The sequence below is a fragment of the Gracilinanus agilis genome, chromosome 1 (assembly GCF_016433145.1).
Source record: "Gracilinanus agilis isolate LMUSP501 chromosome 1, AgileGrace, whole genome shotgun sequence".
NCBI classification, from domain to species: Eukaryota; Metazoa; Chordata; class Mammalia; order Didelphimorphia; family Didelphidae; genus Gracilinanus; species Gracilinanus agilis.
Window position 1 is genome coordinate 339825736 of NC_058130.1, and position 19066 is coordinate 339844801.

The 19066-nt window shown below is 36.1% G+C and overlaps 1 protein-coding gene across 1 annotated transcript in view; it reads left to right on the forward strand.

Moving 5' to 3' along the window:
* Positions 1-1720: 1720 nt before the first annotated feature.
* Positions 1721-19066, forward strand: part of POLK (DNA polymerase kappa) — a 78767-nt gene continuing 61421 nt past the window's right edge. The window contains exon 1 of the mRNA XM_044663093.1: positions 1721-1760. The gene's annotated coding sequence lies outside the window, so the exon portion shown is untranslated. The remainder of the gene's footprint in view (positions 1761-19066) is intronic.

The following is a 19066-nucleotide window of genomic DNA, read 5'->3' on the forward strand; positions in this document are numbered from 1 at the left end:
CTTTACAATAAAGTTTAGGGATTGACAAGTCTTCATTTAATTCATCTAAGCCATTTAGATTTTAATAACAACATTATTATGGATGTTATTATGCAACATGAACAGATTTTTGACTCTAGACATAAAAATAAATTTTTTTTTTCTTCCTTCCCCTGAGAAATCTAAAATATAAACATGAAGGGTGAAGTTGGCATTTATTTAATACTTATTTAAAAGCATTCCTTACAGACATGGTTACTTGGCTAATTTAGCTTAGGAAAACAACTTGTTCAAGTAGTTTTAATTTGCTCATTAAATTATTTTTAATTTAAAGCAGTTGTGGGGTGAATGAAAGTATTCAGACACCTACAAATTTGATAATTTTAATAAACATGGAGTACTTTAATTTGTGTTGCAAATAAAGACATGAGTTGCTAAGGCTTAAGGAATTTACCATCAGAAATTTTATGAGGATCATGAGAAATCAGCAGGAACTTAAGACCACAAGAAACCATCAACATTAGAAGAAAAAAGATCATGCTTTGGGGGATTCATTTCAAGCATTTTATTTTATTTATTTATTTTTAAACCCTTACCTTCCGTCTTGGAATCAATGCTTTGTATTGGTTCCAAGGCGAAAGAATGGTAAGGGCTAGACAATGGGGGTCAAGTGACTTGCCCAGGGTCACTCAGCTGGGAAGTATCTGAGGCCAGATTTGAACCTAGGATCTCCCATCTCTAGGCCTGGCTCTCAATCCATTGAGCCACCCAGCTGCCCCACATTTCAAGCATTTTAAAAGAGAACTATTTTTTTAAAAGACTTCTGAGAGGAGAGGGGTAGGGGAAATCTCAAACTCATTGGATACAACTTTTGCCTGGTTGAATTTTTGTCTTCTTATTCCCAGAACTCAACATAGGTTCTAAAACATAGTGGGCAATTTAGGAATTCTTGTAGATTGATCTTTCCTGGCTCTTCTTATTGGGGTATTGGGTATTTTTTTAATTGTTTGTTTTTTTTTGAGGGAAGTGGTTATTTTTATCTTAGATGATTTTCTTAATGAACTTCTCTGAACTAAAAGTATAAAGAAACTAGGATATTTTGCCATTCCATCTTTATTTCTTGTTTCAATTTCATCCATATACTGCAAAATGTGGCAGTTTCTGAAATAGGCAATAAGCCCCAAACCAGAGTTTCACCACTATATCAGTCACTGTAAGGATAAGAAGGTTCAGTTAGCAGAAGCCTATGCTACATTCCTAATCTACATCGAAGAGATTGGAAGATTTTGGTGCTTCAGAATATTCAAAAAGAATTTTTTAAATATTAAGACCTAAATGTGATGCTTGTTTTACAAACCACTTAAATGCAATAGCGGCTATGGTTTCTTTTATTTCTATCCTTGTGAGTTTTGTACCCAGGCAATTCAACAACTTAACTAACAATAAAATCACAGATTTCTAAACTGACAACAAAATTCTTCCCTGTTAAGTCTTTTAAAAATCCTGTTTTTTAACTTTATAACATTCTCAATAAAAATAGTCTAATAAAAAGAATAAAATTGTGCACAAAACCTGAAACTCCTAACATAGTAATAAAGTTCATTTTATTTTATTCTTTATTTGTAGGCCAAAATGTATTCGGATTTTCTAAAACGATTTCATTTGCTGTATCTGCTAAGGGATTTCTGATGCAAATATACTACTTTTTTCAGCAAAAGTGATTATTGAAAAAATTGTTTTGAGAATCTTCAGGGAATTCTACAGAAAAACCTTCTTATTGCGTGAGTTTTCCTTATAATTAAACTACTTTATTAACCATAACCATTACTCTTTCTTAAATAGGTCATTAGTAGGTTAATTTCTTAGTATACTCTCAAAGAACATTACTACTCTCCACTAAGAAGTTTTTAGACATTCAGATAATAAACATTAAGTGCTTACTATGTGCCAGGTACTTTGCTAATTAAAAAAGAGGGCAAAAGATAGTCCTTGCCCTCAAGTAGTTCACAGTCTAATGGGAGAGTTAGCAAGAAAACAAATACAGATTAACAAGCTAAATAAAGGATGGATAAGAAATATTTTAAAAGAGAACTAAAATTAAGAGACATAGAGAAAGGCTTCCTGTAGAAGATGGATTTTCCTCTGCATTTAAAGGAAGTCAGGAGGTAGCAGTGAGAAGGAAGAATGTTATAGGCATGAGGGGGCAACCAGAGAAAATGCCCAGGAGCTGAAAGATGGAGTGTCTTGTTCATAGCCAAGAGGCTGAGAGGAATAAAGCCCGGAAAGGCAGGAAGGGGCAAGGTTATGAGGATCTTGTCGTTAATGCTTGAGGCAACAAGGAGCTACTGAAGTTTATTGAGTAGGGGAATGACACAGTTGTTTCTGTGCTTTAGGAAAATCACTTTGGGAGCTGAATGGAGCCTGGATTGAAGTGAGGCGAGAGTTTTGATATAGAACTAATCACCGTTTTATATTTTGCATTTTTTAATACTCCAAATCTCTGAAATGACAATTGTTTTAGAACTTATTTTCTACTTCCTTAGGTCTTGATAATATTCAAATTCATATCATAAAGCTTATCACTGTTGTTTGCCATTCTATTCAAGTACCACAGTGTGTATGCTCATGTCTCCTTAAACAGACTGCCCATTCAGCCATTAACCATAATTAGCTCCTTATCACTGCAGCTGCCAATAATCCTGGTTATATCTTAGAACTCACCATATCTAAGATTGCATCTCTTTAACAATGCCACAATTTTAAATCCTCACTATAACTATAACTTCTTTCCCTCCTACTGTTTCTCTTTTCTTCTATTTACACTAAATTCTTCATCATTATTGCAAACTCTGGGCCTAAACCCTTGACTCAGGCCCATTTTCCCGATCTGTTCTTGTTCTGTTTCCCTCCATACTTAACCTTGACCCCTGGCCAACCACCAAATATTTTACTCACTACCACTACCCTTGAATCCCTTGTTCTCTTGACTTTGTGCCATTCTTAAACTATGAATCATTATCTTGGGAATTTCACCTTTTAAACTTTCACTATATAATTTCTCCACTTTTGTTTTAGGGCTGCCACTAGAGTAAACTATGGAATTAAAGTGACAACCTATTATGAATTTATGGCACCTTGCTCCTAAATCTCCATATTCATATCTCATTTCTCTTCCTAGCTTCAATCTCATATCTGCAACTACCTGCTGAACACGAATGCCTGAATGTTTCGTAGACATCGCAAACTTACCACGTCTGAAACAACTCATCATCTTTCTAGCTAACCTTCCCTCTCCTAATTTAAGTATTTCCAACCAGGACACCACCATTCTTTCTCTTACTTACATTCACAATCTGGGAGGTATCTCTGACCCTCTACTCTTTTATAACCCATATCCAATCAAATGAAATCTTGAGTCTTTCTCCATCCTTCCTTCATTTCTCTTCTCTCCATTTATACTATAATCATCCTACTTTAGATCTTCATTCTATTGCCTAGAGACTATTGCAAAATATTCCAAGTAGGTATCCTTGCGTCTAGGTTCTCCCTTCTCTAAACGACATTCCACTTAGCTGCCAAGTTGATACCCAAGAAAAAATTTTGACCACACCTACCTTTTTTGCGCTATTCCATTCCCACTAGAGTCCAGTGATGGGCAAACTATGGCCTACAGGCTAGATGCAGCCCCCTGAAATGTTCTATTTGGCCAAAGGACATTCCTAATCTGACGAATACAATGAGTAGGATACAATACAATGAAACTTCAAAAGAGTTGCCCTAGAAACAGACTGACAGATGAGCATTTTTTTTTCCTTTGGCCCCCTCTTTAAAAAGTTTGCCCATCACTGCACTAGACAATGCCTCTGGCCTGACTGCAAGGCTATAATAAAAAGTTGTCATTCCTATGTTCAAGACTACTTATCCAACAATCCATCCAAATAACAAGAACTACAGACAGTTCTAAGTACTAGAGACTTAAATCTTCAGCCTTGCTGTGGAAACAGGTTGGTCTTCAAGGCTTTATTGTGTTATTTATTCCTCCTTGTTCCAAACCAAGAGGTTTTTTTGGTTGATTGGTTGGTTTTTTAAAAAAAGAAGACACATGACCATGTTATTCCCAGCCCAAGAAATGTTAGTGGCTCCCTATTAACTCTAGGATAAAATACAATTTTCTGGCATTTGAAACTTTTCACAATCTGCCTCCAAACTGTTTTTTCCTCACTGATTATACATCCCTTCGTGTACTCTTTTGCCTTCCAAACTGGCTTATTTTCCAAACATAACATTCTATCTCCCATCTCCTTTGCTTTGCATAAGCTGTCCCCTGTCCTTGTTATTTTCATTCTCCTCAGTCTTTCTCTTGGAACCCCTAATTCCTTCAAGACTACACCTAAACACTTTCTTGATTCTTCCTGATGTTTTTTTCTTTCCCTCTCCCTGGAATTGATTTGTATTTCTATTTATTTTGATTAAATCTTGTATTATCTTACTTTTGAACAGCAGTGAGTGTCCTTCTAGTGGTATGTAAGCTCCTTGAAATTAGGAACAGTTTTATTTTGGTCTTTATATCTTCAGCACTGATCACTGTGCTTGGCATATAGTTGACATTTTAATCATTGTTATTTGGTGTGTTATGATTATACCCATATAGGATTTTTTTTTAAACCCTTGTACTTCGGTGTATTGTCTCATAGGTGGAAAATTGGTAAGGGTGGGCAATGGGGGTCAAGTGACTTGTCCAGGGTCACACAGCTGGGAAGTGGCTGAGGCCAGGTTTGAACCTAGGACCTCCTATCTCTAGGCCTGACTCTCACTCCACTGAGCTACCCAGCTGCCCCCCCATATAGGGTTTTTAAAATATTTTATAAGATACTTCTTAGGATAATATGTTTGGTCAGTCTCATATCATTTGGAAATGTGTACTATATTTCACAGCAATTGCAAATTAATACCACTCTTCAAAATAATTTTTATATATACTATAGCATATAATATGTTATGTGACATGTAACATATGATGTAATAATTTTAATATAGAGAGCTTTCTATATGCTAGAAATTAGTACTAGCATTATCCTATTTTTAAGATTAGCTATAATATTTTGTCTCAAGATAGAAAGTAAATAGAAATTCAGGTCTCATATCAGTGAATAGTATTATCAGCTCCATCTGATTTATTTACTTTTACCTGTGGCTCCAAGAAGCTGTAGCATTCACAGCTGCCACTCTCCATTAAACTCTTTTGGCAAATGGCCTGGACCAGTTTGAGTGTAACGGCCAGGTTTCAGACTTGTTGATGAATTAGAGGGGTGTAAGCATGTGATGTCATTAGCCCTCTTTGGAAGAAAAACAGACAATAATTGTGTGGTAGATACTCTGCTAAGCATTTGGAATACAAATATAAGTAAGCAAGACAGTCCCTGCCCTAAAGGAACTTACATTTGGTGGGGGAAGTCAGCTCCTCATTGACCATCAAGAAGAGTGTCAAATAGTGCAACTATGCAGTACCAGGAAAACCCAGGAGCCCAGAAGGCTAGCACTCTGCCATAAGATGTCAGAAAAGACCCTGAATTTCTGTACCCTGAATCTCAAAGATCTGGAGGGCCCTTACACCAGCATAGGAACCTAGGGAAAGACCAATCAGAGTGACCACCCCACCCAAAACCACAGCAGAAACTAGAGCCTGACCCTGTCACAAAATCCCAATTCAGGAACTAAAGCTAGAGAGTTCAGTAAATCAAGGAAAACAGCAATCAATATGAAAATGTATTGTATATTTAAAGATAATCAAAAATCCAGCTTAAGAGATATTAACTCTGTAACAACTTTGAGCAGATTCAAAGTAAAAACATAGTAAGGACTATATGAATGCCTAGAAGAAATTAAGCAAGGATTTTTAGGAAATAAAAATAAAAGCTAAGGAGGGACAAATTAGAATGAGGAAAAGTAGCAAACCCCCATCTGAAAACTAGACCAAACCAACCAGAAATTAGTAACTTCAAAATACAGGAAGGAATATTAGAACAAAGTCAAACATAAGAAAATGTAAGATATCTGATGTCTAAAATGAATGACCTTTATTATAAAACAAGTTAGATAATTTAAGAATCATTAGACTTCCTAAAGATCATATTTTAAAAGTCCTGGATACTATATTTTAATAAGAAATCACAATTGAAAACCACTCAGCTCTGTTAGAAACAGAGGACAAATTGAAAATAGAAAGAATTTAGTCCTTAGAGGAACCCAAAAAGGAAAGTCTCAGGAATGTCACAACCAAAATCTAGACCTCCCACATTAAATAAGAAATACTTCAAGCATTTGGAGGGAAGCTGTTCAAACGTCTAGGAACTAAAGTCATCAGGATCATAAAATACCTTGCAACTTCTGCTATCGACAAAAGGAGAACATGGAATGCAACATTCTGAAAGGTAAAAAAAGATAAGTTTACAGCCAAGAATCACTTCCCTTTCAAAGCTGAGAATAACCCTGCAGAAGAAAATAAAAATTGGACCTTTAAAAGGATGGAGGACTTTCAGCAGTTTCTGATGAAAAGACCAGCTATATTTTAAAAATCTAAATATAAGACTTTAATTTTAGCAAGGATAAAGAAAATCTTATATCATTTCTATAGTTCCAAAACTGGAACCCTACAGCATACCACTAGGTATTTCCATTCAGTTAATATTAATCCATTAATCATAACTATTTGGTTAATGCTGTTCATCTAGTTCCATCTCCCTCTGAAGGTACTATGTTCTAGTTTACAATTCTTCATTATTTCAAAAGACTTTTCCAAAGGCATTGCTAAAATCCAGATATGCCTTTTCTTTGGCATTCTAATTTACCACTCAAGAAACCTGACCCACAAAAAGGAAATGAAACAAGTTATACAAGATTTGTTCTTAGTGAATCCATCCCAGCTCCTAACTTCAAAAAAACAAATCCAAGGGGGGGAAAAATCTGATCTCAGGTCTCTCTTGCTTTTTTGAATAGTCTTTCCAAATGAATAGGGCTTTCCTTTCATTTTCCCTTCTTGTCTTTGCTACTGCCAGTCCTATAAACCCTGACATGTAACCAACCCTAAGACTAGCATCAGAACAAAATAAGAAACAGAAACTGGGTGTAGTTTATAGATTCCAAGCAGGAGCAAAATGTATTCACAAGGGAGGAAGTAGAGGAAGGAAGTGCCAAGTGAAGAGATATGATGGGGCTGTGCAGGGCAGGGTAGAATGAGGAGCTTCTCTGGCCCCTGTGTCACCAAATAGGACTGGCTGTTACCTGGTAACTGAAAAGTAAGATAGAACAATTTGTCAGAAACAGTAAGTTGGCAACTGCCTCTATCTCCTTTGTGGGAATTTGCTTATTTTCATTTTATTTATATGTGTATGTATAACTTTTTTCCTATGTTAGCATAATAAATTACTAAACTTTTTTTACCAGTTTAAAAAATGAATTTCCAAAAGTTTATACTTATTTTTCACAGCCTAAAAACCTGTCTGTTGACTATTCCTGTACTGCTCTGAACCTTGAGCTACCCATTTTCATTACTATTCCTACTTGTTCTTTTGTAGTTTGTTGTCAAAATATTTTATAATGATTACAGAAAAAGCAAAATTGTGGCTTAGTCAAAAATGAAGGAAGAAGAGATGTAATTTGATATTCCATACATATAAGATAGAATCAGAAGATTACTTTTAATTATTTGCTCTGTTGGGCATCTAAATCATCAAGAGAGTTTTGTTTTTGTTAACTGAGGTGAAAGTCAAATAAGTAAAGTCAAAACAAATCATAGTACTTATCTTTCAATCTCCCCTCCAGAAAAATTGAGAAGTTTTTACTTAACTTATTGTGTTATCTTCAGAGACATTTAGAAAGCAAAATAAATTGTAGCTTGCTTTTTGAATTAGGTATGTACATAATAATTATATCAAGACATATTTTAAACGTGATGGATCAAGGAGATGTAATTTGCTTCAGTTTTTAAGTAACTGGTGTTTTTAAAAAATGTTTTCTCAGCTATATTGCTCAGATTGTGACACATAACTGGATGGACAACCCAGCATAATATGTAATCTTGATATCCTTGTGAGTATTTTTGAGCAAGCTCATCAGAAAACTATTGAGAAAGGACTGGGATTAAGGAAATGGTAACAGTTCTTTCAATGATTCCAACCTAAATTCCATTTCCTGCCTGCCACTGAAAAAAGCCCAGTAGTATTCTAGTAATTCTGTATAGTTTGGGAGCTTAGAACAATATGATTTAAGAAAGACATGAGGTAGGTAGAAACAAGTTAAATCATTCTCCCAAGGACAACATCAGAAAAATGATGTTAAAGACATTAGCACCTTAGGGCTTAAAGCTGAAAGGGAAATTAAGTATTATCTGATCCAACACCTTCATTTACAGGTATGAAAAATGAGACTCAGATTTGATTCCTTTCATTAGCAACTATTTTTGGAGAGATAGAGGTATAGAGGCTTTGCTTGCCTGCTTTCTGCCATCTGCAAATTTGATAAGCCTACTACTTATCTCACCCTTTTTCTCCCCCCCTCTCTCTCTCAGGTCTCACTACCTATACCTTACTTCCTGCCACATACTATTTTAAGAATAATAGGGCATTTTCTTTTCTTACCTAAAGTCTCCCATACCCTGGCTCTGTTAGCTAAAGACTCCATCCTATTTTTGGCTGAGAAAATAGAAGTCATTTTCCCTGAGATGCCTCTTCTGTATTTCAAAATCTTTTGATATTGTTCCTTTTTTCTCTTCCTTTTCTCCAGTCTCCGATGAAGAAGTGACTCTTCTCTCCAAGTCCAGTCCTTCTGCTTACTCTGACTCCATCCGCTCCTATCTTCTCTGACAAATTACTCTTACAATCATCCCACTTTTCTTTCTACTATTCACTCTTTCCCTATCTATTTATTTATTCTCTGCTGCTCACAAGCAATCTCAGGTCTTCTTCATATCATTTAAAAAAAAAATTCTTTCTAAACCCTACCACTCTTGCTGTGTCTAAGCATTCTTCTCTTTTTCCTTCTTACTATCTCATTTGGTGATCCTATCAGCTTTCATGGGTTCAACTTATCATCTCTATTCAAGTGATTCTCAGATCTCTGTAAGCAGCCTAACCTTATCAATTTCCTCTTACACATTTCAAAATGGGTATCCCATGGACAACCCAAACTCAACACATCTAAAACAGAATTCGTTGTCTTTCACCTTCATCCTTCTCAGCTTTCCTATTACTATCAAGAGTACCAGTGTCCTCCCAGTCACTTAGGTGCCTGAGTCAGTGTCATCTTCAATTCCTCGCCCTTACCTCCCACATCCAATCTTTTAAAAGATTAGCATCTCTACTTTCACAATATCTCTCTTGTATTTCTTTTTTTCTCCACTCACACAAACACTCCCTTTGTACAGGTTCTCATCACCTCTCTCCTGGACTCTTCTAATGAGCCTCTGTGCCTCAGATCCTTCCCCATTCCAATCTATCCCCTACTATACGGCCAAAATGATTTTTCCAAAATGCAGATCTAACCATGTCACTGTCTTTACTCAGAAAACTCTAGCAGCTTACTTTTATCTCCTGAGTCAAATATAAAATGCTCCATTTGGGATATAAAGCTGATCACAACTGATCTTTTCCACCACCTTTTCCAGCTCACTTATACTTTACTCCCCTACTCCAATGCAGATATACTATCCTATTTTCTTTTTTACATATGATGTACTATTTCTCAAATTGGTACATTTGTACCGACTCTCTCATGGGCCTGGAATGATCAATCCTTCTGACTCATAGCTTCCCTATTAGCTTCCTTCAAGACTCAGCTCAAATCTTAACTTTTTCCCTGGCCTCTTCAGGTAACCCTGTCCCCTTCCACTAGTCCTTTATCTCAGAAATTACTTTCTATTTTTACTATATATGTATTTTATGGATGTAAGATTTTCATGTTGTCTCCTTCATTAGCCTGTAAGCTTCTTGAGAACAGATTTTTTTGTATCCCCAGTATTTAACATGGTGTCTGGCACATAGTAAGTACTTAAAAACAATTGTAAAGTGACTGACAATTCCAGTGACTGACAAGAACAGTGTTCTCCTGGTTCTGCTCCTTTTACTCTACATCACTTCTTGGAAGTCTTTCCAGTTCACATAATCCCCAATGGAAGGGTATCTCCTCATTTTCCAATTTTTTTGCCACCACAAAGAGTGCGACTATAAATATTTTTGTACAAGTCTTTTTCCTTATGATCTCTTTTGGATATAAACCCAGCAGTGGTATGGCTGGATCAAAAGGCAGGCAATCTTTTAGAGCTCTTTGGGCATAGTTCCAAATTGCCATCCAGAATGGTTGGATCAATTCACAACTCCACCAGCAATGCATTAATGTCCCAATTTTACCACATCCCCTCTAACATTTATTACTTTCCTTTGCTGTCATTTTAGCCAATCTGCTAGGTGTGAGGTGGTACCTCAGAGTTGTTTTGATTTGCATTTCTCTAATTATAAGAGATTTGGAACCCTTTCATGTGCTTATTGATAGTTTTGATTTCTTTATCTGAAATTTGCCTATTTATGTCCCTTGAGTCTCCATCCTTCTTGTCTGATCTTCATTTAACAGTGTTAACCACCCTTTTCTCCTAGATGCTTCTTCCTCACTGGATTTTCATTACACTGCCTTCTTGGTTCTCCTATCTGTCCACACCTTTTCAATCCCCTGGGCTAGATCATCATCTAGCCTCTATTACTCAGTGGTCTGTCCTGAGCCCTTTACTCTCTATTTACTCTTTTGCTATTGATCTCATTCACTTCCATGGATCAGTTATTGAGTAAAGATTAATCAGGGGGCTTTAGAATTATGAAGAAGGGCAGAGATTGAATTTGGAAAGGAACATTTGGGATCATTTGCAAACAAGTTGAAGGAGGAAGACTAGAACAAAAAAAGACCAGGGTAGGAAGAGGAACAGAAAGAGAATGTGAAAAAACCCAAAGGAAAGAAGGAACATGTACTATGGAGGAGGCAGAAATAGAAGAGGCCTCAAGAAGAAGATAGTTGGTAAAACAGGGTAAAAAAGAAATGGAAGTCAAATGTGGGTATAGAGGTATTAACAACATGAAGATCTCAAGAAGCAGTTTATCGTAGCTGTTCAGAAGAGAAGCTACTAGCAGCAGTGACAAAGACTCTGTGTTTCCATTGGGCTAATTTGCAAAATTGGTACTTTGGAGAGCAAGTTGGAGCTAGAAGAATGTTATTCAGAAGAGAAAGGCAAGATAGCTTACTAAATGTTAGGAGCTAAGAAACATATGAAACAGGCTGTGTCGATTGATTGTCTCTTCAATTTTCTTTAAAATCCTAAAACTTCGCAACTACTTGAGTCTCAGCAAGCTGGACAAAAACACCCTCCTTCTTTCCAGCTTAGCCAAGAAGACCATACTCCTTTTCAAACCTCACTCTTCATTCTATCCTGGAATGTCTGTGCACTCAGTCAAGGCTTGCTTTTAGCTGTCAGCTTTCTATCCTAACTTAAATCTATGTCTACCTTATAACTTACCTATAACAGTACTGAGAAAGATTTGTGTAGATAGGATCACAGCATTGAATAGTTCTATCCTTTCCTCCAAGCAAATATCCTACAGAATTGAAGTTCCTCATTAGAATAAAAGCTTCTTGGATTAAAAGATTAAAATTACTAAAAGATTCTTAGATTCTTCTTACATTGCTTGATTCTTTGTATCACTATCTAGCATGGCCAGTACAATGCTTGATATATAGCAAATGCATAATACACCATTGTAGATTGATTGATAAGTAGACCCACTCTATTTTTTGTGGTTGTAGATTTTCTTAATTGATACTTTCAATTACTTACTCCACATTTCCATTCATCTTAGAAAGTCATGTGGCTTTAGCAGCCATCATACTGAATCTTTGATATCTTTGGGGGATTGTTATATTCATTTTCTGTGTTCTATTTTGTTTCAGTCATTCTGTCGCACTAAGACCTCCTCTGAGATTTCTAAAAATTACTCTTTAAAAAGGAAAATTTTCTCTTAATTACTATTCAGTTTTCACAACCAAAATGATAATCACCCTTATTCTTTTTTATTATTTAAAAATATTGATTTTTTTGGTTTTTAATCTACTTCATTCCTAAAAATCTTCTTCCTGTCCTCATAACAAAGAATGAAGAGTAATTAATTAAACACACCTAGAGCCTGACAGTATATGCTCTATGCCACATCCATATTCTCTCTTTGCAAAGGGAAAGACGTGTATCTTCTTTATGAGACCACGTTTGGCCATTATAGTTGCATTGTTTTTGCCATTTAATTATATAATTTTAATTCATTTTTCTTCATTTTTACATTGTAGCCATTTGTTTTGATTCTACTTGCTTTTATTCAACATTCATCTCTGTATAAACCTTCCCAAACATCTGTCTCTTAATTCTTCTTTATAGTCATTTCTCACAACCCAGATAGATTCCATTACATTCATTTTATTTAGCCCATTGGTTTTCAAAAGCTGTGCCTTGGATTTCTCTAGACTTTCCTCAGAAGTCCTCCCAATACCCCAAGACTTCCACATTTCCCACTCATTGCCCCTAGTTGTGGTATGCAGCTTGTTTTTCTGGGCTTGGTATCTATAAAGTCACAAGCTTTATCCACAGATATACATTGCCATCTCCTCAGTTGTAAATCCCAGAAAAATGGAAAAGTTGATGAAAGGGGCAAAGGAACGGAAAGTAAGACCTAGATAATGAATTTATCTGGAAGCCTAACTGCCTGAGAATCTTTTTTTATTATCAAATGAAACTATGAGAGAAGGGGCAGCTGGGTGGCTCAGTGTATTGAGAGACAGAACTAGAGATGTGAGGTCCTAGGTTCAAATCTGACCTCAGACACTTCCCAGCTGTGTGACCCTGGGCAAGTCACTTAACCCCCATTGCCTAGCCCTTACCACTCTTCTGCCTTGGAGCCAATACACAGTATTGACTCCAAGATGGAAGGTAAAGGTTTTTTAAAAAAATTAAAAAAAAAAAAGAAACTATGAGAGAAAAGAAAAGTTAGAGAACCACTGATATAGTCATTTGTTCCCATTTGGAAGTCATTTACTTTTTTTGTTTTTCTTGCTACCACAGAAAGTACTGTTATGGATAGTTTAGTATATATTGAACCTTTCTTTTTAAGTTTCATCTATTTGGAATATTTGCTTAGCAGTGGGATCTCAGAGTTGATGATTATAGGTATTTTTAAAAGCTTTTCAGCATAATTTTAGTTGCTTTGAGTATTTCATAGGATTAGATATCTGGAAGTAGAAGTGGCTACTTAGAGGTTTTCTATGGTTGCACCAACTGTTGATGACTCCATCAAAAGTTTATAATGTGCACAGTCTTCTCACATTCCCTCTAACAATGAGTATGTCCATTGTTTTTTTTAGCCACGCCTTTTTATTCTTTAGGAAATGATGTAAGTATTCAAAGGTGGGCTCAAATTGCAAAGCATTTTGAGGTTGGAAGAAATATGCTTTTCTGTAATTTCGTCAAAGAAGTTAAACTGGTTAAATTGCATTCATTGTTTTCTGTTTAAGAATATGGGGGGAGGAGGCAGCTGGGTAGCTCAGTGGATTGGGAGCCAGGCCTAGAGACGGGAGGTCCTAGGTTCAAATCTGGCCTCAGACACGTCCCAGCTGTATGACTCTGGGCAAGTCACTTGACCCCTATTGCCCACCCTTACCACTCTTCCGCCTAGGAGCCAATACACAGAAGTTAAGGGTTTTAAAAAAAAAAGAATATAAGGAAAAGCAAAACATATTTTGAAAAATTGTTATTCAAAATTGCTGGGGGTGTAGAAGGGGGATTACCAGCAGTCCTTTTCCCCTTGGGGGCAGGACAAATGAGCGAAAATGGAGTGAGAAGAGCCAGAGACCCAATAGGTTTGTAGTGGCTGATCTGAAATGCCATCTGCTGATTTTAATTTTTATATCATTTTCCTCAGGATTACATCAATGTTGGCATGAATTCCATTCCCACCATACATCTTATCTTTGGAAACATTGTGTTAGGTGTGTTTGACATATCTCTTGGGCTACAGTGGTGAGAACGTACAGGCCTTTTCATGGGAGACAATTTCTTCATATTTCATTCATTGTTCTTTTATATTAAATTACTGTACCAAACTGGATCTGGAAAGGGGGGGGGGAAGAACTTGGAGACTGTTCTGGCCTGTTCTTGCAGGAACCTGTGTATGGGAATCTGAGTTAGAGATTTTAAATTTTTAATATTAACTCACTAACTGCTGGTTTTTTGCTGGGCTGATTCTAGGGGAAATGTCTATACTCTAGGGGGTTTTACAAGGGTTTATTTTGGGATAGATTAGTCTGTGACTGTGATAGTTCTTGCCATGAACCTGTATTGTTTTTCTGTGTCTCCTTGAAGCCGAATAAGGATATTAATTGTAATAATTTCAGTGCAAGTGAATGTCACTGTAAAAAGAATCACATAGGGGAAACTGAGTGTGGAATTTCCATCCTCCTGACAACCTGCTGTGCTGGATTGTCAGAGCTTGTGAGTAGCCTTGCTAAACATCACAGCCTCAATGGCTTCCAGCACATAATGATTAAAATAAAACAGATTTTAATGCTTCAAGAATAAAAGCTTTAGTTATCCATGAAACCTATGTGGAACATGACTTTTTTGTACATCTTCTTTATGTATTTTTGCAAGAAACCTGACTCATCTTGGCACAGGTGGACCTGACCAAAAATTTTATGGTGGCAATGATATTGTTATTTCTAAATTAATTATTTGAAGTATTACCTGCAAATTTTAAAAATGCAGATCTATTTAAGGCAAATTGCTGTCTAACCATAGCTCCTGAAATGTTGGTGGGTTCAGGGAATGAGTTTTGATGATTACTTAGGGCCGGTAACAGCAAATTAACCTGTTTTGGGAAGGCCAAACAAGCCCAGTGCAGGCAAAGCCAAACACCGAGGTGACTTCCACAAACCAATAAAATGTTAAATAAAAGTTGCTTTAATTAACATGGGGAAGGTTAGAAGGGAATTGAATAGACTTAATCTATAATGCCAACTACCTAAGACCCCCCCAGATCTAAATAACTCTACGCAGAGTATAGAGATTTCTTCTGAGTGATTTTCCTACTCTACTCTTCTTCTCAATATCTAAACCCAAATTCATGTACTTAGATAAACTAACAGTAAACCACCCTTTGAAGATTTTTTTTAAACCTTTAATTCTGTGTATTGGCTCATAGGTTGAAAAGTGGTAAGGGTGGGCAATGGGAGTCAAGTGACTTGCCCAGGGTCACACAGGTGGGAAGTGTCTGAGGTTGGATTTGGACCTACAACCTTTTGTCTCTAGGCCTGACTCTCAATCCACTGAGCTACCCAGCTGCCCACCCTTTGAAGATTTTAAGGAAAGGGTCTGTGTAAGTCTGACAGGACCCAAAGATGGACCAAGAGCCAAAAGGAACAAGGCCAGGTCTCACAATCAGCTGTCAGATGTCTCAGAATCAGCATAGGAACTGAGCAGATGTCAAATAGCCACAGGAAATGGATGGGAAGATAAAGCAGGAAGAAAGCTACAGGGAAATAGTCTCCTTAGGTCAAACCCCAGAGAGAAAAACCACAGCCCCTAGGCCCAACTGTCACTCAGCAACAGCACAGCTCTCCCCCACAGAATTCTAGAATCCTTCACTGTCCTGGCCCATGCTTCTGCCCTTTGCAAACTTAAATTTTCTTATAACAGTTCCCCCCCCTCACTTTGCACAAAGCCAAAATAGTGTTGAAAACAATGTTTTGGCATTTGTGTACCAACAAACTTATTTCCCACCTAAACTAAATCTTACCCAAAATAATAAACAGCCTACACTCACTCATCTTATCCTATCTAACACTACCTTACTCTAAGGATTTAACAAAGGAAAGGAAAAGGAAAAATTATATAATGAAGTTACAAAGTCCAAAATACAAAGCAAATATATGCAAAAGCAAACAAGCAAAGAAAACATCAAAATAAAAATACAAACACAAAACTTCATGTAAAACACTAAAGTCATAAAATACTATTCTTATAAACTAATACAGAAAAAGTCCTATCACTTTCAAATTATTGTAATGTATAAAATAGAAAACTTAGAAAATTTAGAAAAAGTACAATAAACACAACACTGCATAAGTTTTTACAAAAAAAATCAAACCAATCCATCAAAACTTACTTATATAAAATACATTTAAAAACAGATGAAAATTCAAAACAATCCTATTTTAAATTAAAAGATTATTATTATTACACAAAACTGAACTTTTATATAGAACTGTGGAGGGGGCAGCTGGGTAGCTCAGTGGATTGAGAGTCAGGCCTAGAGACGGGGAGGTCCTAGGTTCAAATCCAGCCTCAGACACTTCCCAGCTGTGTGACCCTGGGCAAGTCACTTGACCTCCATTGCCCATCCTTACCACTCTTCCACCTATAAACCAATACACAGAAGGTAAGGGTTTAAAAAAAACAAAAAACTGTGGATCTAAGTATCCTATGTAAAAACTTAATCATTATCAAATATTAACTACATACATAGTTTCTACACATATGCAATAAATACATGTATGCTACACGTGTACCATATTTACATGTATGTTGCATACATACACCATAACATGATTTTATCTTCCTTAGCTGTAATACATGCTATTTACATATGTTTACATATCTATGTACATGTATTGGAAAATGTAATGTGTAATACATGTTGTAATGTAATTCAGTGCCCTACCTTATCAACCCTAAACTCTAATCTATCTAGCTACAGCCCTATCTTAGTGAAATCTCCTAAAACTAACCCTATCTACCAATATTACTACTATTCTAAGCTATCTAAAATCTAAACAGTATCCATTTACCTACATGGACATTCTTATATAACTAAATTCTATAACAAGTAACTATTTGTTGAATCACTACTTGAATCAATCAATATATCCTAACCATGTTTATATTTGTGTTTATATGTACATGTTTATGTTATGTTGTTATTTCTGCTGTGTTATGTTGTTTTGTTTCTGTTGCATACCTACCAAAACTTCAGATTTTCCATCTTCTTATCTTGTCTAAAGAACTCTCTTCTCCAAAGTTCATGTCAGTAATATGTACTGTTGAATGCATTATGATAATATGCTATGTTGCTATGTTACATTACCCAAATTCTTAGAAACATTAGTCCATTAATCACTTAATCCTCTTAATTGAAAATTCTCTTTAAAGTCTTTATCTTCTTATTAGCTATAAGTCTTTTGGTCTCTGCACAATGTCCTTCAGTGTCTCTGGATCCTCCTCTTCCACCAGAATGTCCTCTTCCACTGGAATGGCCCTCTCCTTACTGATCTTTTTGAATGCAGACTCTATTTGCCTGATGAAATCTCAGTTTTCCGCTTGACAGCTATTCTCCAACTCTTCTTCTTCTCCAATTTCTCCTTCTGCTTCTAGTATTTCTACAGTTTCATCATCAATTCTATGAGCTAATTTTACATGAGAACAATGAAACTAAGAATTTCTTCCTAATACTTTCACTGATGAAGGTGAAATTAACACAGTTGTATAAGGACCAACCCAACTCTCTTGTGTAGTCGATGTTTTGGCAAAAATTTTCACATATACCATATCACCTGGTTGAAAATTATGGAGAAAATAATCCAATGGACCAGATTGGATCAATATTCCCATATCATGCAATTCTCTAAGCCTTTGTTGTAAAGTACTTAAATATTTAGCAATTTGACAATCTCCCCCTAAGAGAGATATATAAACAGCCTTACAAGTTTTTGCTTGCAATGGAGCATGTCCAAAGAGCATTTCATAAGATGATAGATGCAAATCTCCTCTTGGTCTTATATGCAAGAAAAACAAAGTTATGGGAAGAATATTTAGCCATTTTAGATGTGTTTCAGCACAAAATTTCACCACCATAGTCTTGAGTTCTCTGTTCAAATGCTCCACTCTGCTAGCCCATGCTTCTGCCCTTTGCAAACTTAACTTTTCTTATAACACTCCCTAATCTTGAATCTCTAAAGTTGATTTTTTTAAGCCTTCATAGAAAACAACACATTTTTCCTATTATATTTGACCTTGAGGGATGGGGAGGGGAGAGAAAGGAAGATGAGATTCAGAAATGGAGATAATTTAAAACAAAAATGACCATAAGAATTTTTAAAATAAATTTTATTCAATTTGGCCTGTTAGGGTCTTTCTAAATCCTGACTTTGTCATTCCATATGTTACTATCCCTCCCAAATTTATGTCATCTGAGAACTTGATAAGCTGTCTATCCCTTTATACAAGACACTTTTAAGTTAAATGGCAGAGTGCTGAGTATAGATCCCTAGGGTACTTTACTGGGCACCTGCTTCCAAGCTGATATCAAGCTATCTAAGGACTACTTTGGGGGTCTGTTTATTCAGTTACTTTGAAATCTACCTGAAGGTACTATTGTCTAGCCAAGATTTCTTCATTTTATTCACAAGAACAAAATAAAAGACTCTGTCATATGCTTTTCTTAAATCTGGGTCAACTCTATAGTAAGAGTGTTCCCCTAATCTTCTAATCTACTAGCCCTGTCAAAAAAGGACACAGCAGTTTGGTCTGGCATGACCTGTTCTCAATAAAGCTATCCTGGCTCTTTGTGATTACTGCTTCCTTTTCATATGTTCACTAACTATGCTTCCGATTCTGTTGACACTTTTTTGCATTTTGACAGAAATCAAAGTTCAGTTTATTGGCCTATAGCTTATAGATTCTATTCCCCTCTCTTTTAGGAAGATGAGGAAATTTGCCCTCTGACCTGTAGTACTCATCCTGCTTTCCTGCAGTCTGTCAAAGATCTCTGACAGCCAAAGAGCCATTGTTTCAGTTTCCTCCAATGATGACTTCATCTCTTACCGCCTCTGTCTTTATCCTGGGTAGCAGCACTCTATTAGCCTTTTTTGTTGCTCTGTTCTTTCCAGTTTATAGGTTATTCATTTTGTCAGAAGTTGGCAGGAAGAATAGATCAATATAACCTAGTTGTTTTTT